A 1,487-nucleotide genomic window follows, 5' to 3' on the forward strand; every position below is an offset into this window, starting at 1 on the left:
AACGGAATGGACCTAATTAGCGGAAAAGGCATATAAACCTAACTATTTTATTGCAGATATCAACATACATTATAAATGCATAAATATTTTACACGATATACTAAAAGGGTTTGTGAAAAAGTTTTATCAACATTATTGGAGCACTTCCTTAAACTGGTTAACATAAATTTCAACTGGGTTACTTGGATGCAATTTTTTTCATTTTTTTTTCAAAGACAAATAAGCAAAATTTAAAGTAGCTCAATAAATGTTCTAAAACTTTGCATGGTTTAAAAGAATCAGAAATGAATCAAATTGATGAAAACTTGAGTCACCATCCTACTCTATTGGTTATCTGCATAAATTAAGTTTTTTAATCAATTTATCACTTCCAGGAGCAGATAATTCAAAATTAAGAACCAATACCTTATTTTATTTCAAATTGGTTTTTGTTATTTTATTTCATTTTTACTGGGGCAAACAATAATTTTTTTGTCCCAGATTTTAAGTAATAGTGCAAATTTTTTATGTAAAACATATCTTGCAATGCTTCAATGAACTTTTCTTTAAAAAGGGGCATAATTCAAAGAAAATTGATCTCATTCGCACCAGCAACATTTTTGCACCATGACACCAGGGAATCAGTAACAAACACAAATTTAGAAACAAACAAGTTTTAGTTATCTGCTCTTGAATTGGCCAAAAAACTCATTTTCAGGGGCAGATAACTCAAAAAAATAGGATGGTGACCCCCACCTCCCCCCTCCATATTATTTTACCATTTGTTTCAATTAAGATTATTTTAATCATGCAAAAGTTGAAGAAAATTATCTGTGCAAGTTTAAATTTTCCTTCTTTGCCTTTGTTAAAAAAGTTGCACCACTCTCAGAAACATTTTTAAATTTGAAGTCAACCTTTCTTTCAAGACATGAATCTTGATATATTAAATTCAATAACTGAAAATACTAAGGGGAAGTACTTAAAATTTTAGACCAGGCAGAGTTAAGTTCTTTAACACTGTACTTTAGTCTTCATCTATCTATATTTGAGTTTAAAGTTTACCCATACATAATCTTCTAGTGCTCTAAATGGCAAAATTTAATTCGTTGGATATGTGAGTCTCTGACTGCACAAGTTGTTGAGCTCTAAAATCCTTCAAGAATGCATTCATGAAAAGAAACATTCAAGAATTTTTCTTTGGATTATATGCAAGTCACAAGGTTGGTTTTCATCTATATTATGGCTACAGTTCTAAATTTACTTCTGGAATTCATTATTGTCATAAACATTTTTCATATTTTAACTTCACAAATTTGACAAACTCTACATATCTAGCATCATTGTGTTTATTCATATGTTAGTGTGATCTGGTTCCCTGTCTACATAGTGTAAGGGGAAGGAACTCCAGACTAATGTAAGTGTTGTAGATCAAACTTGAAATACAAACTTATAACAAAACTTCTTTGCATTGAATGTCCATGTCATATTTAAAGAATTGAAGTGAAAAA

The sequence above is a fragment of the Ruditapes philippinarum genome, unplaced genomic scaffold, assembly GCF_026571515.1.
Source record: "Ruditapes philippinarum isolate M1 unplaced genomic scaffold, ASM2657151v2 ctg3553_1_1_1_1, whole genome shotgun sequence".
NCBI classification, from domain to species: domain Eukaryota; kingdom Metazoa; phylum Mollusca; class Bivalvia; order Venerida; family Veneridae; genus Ruditapes; species Ruditapes philippinarum.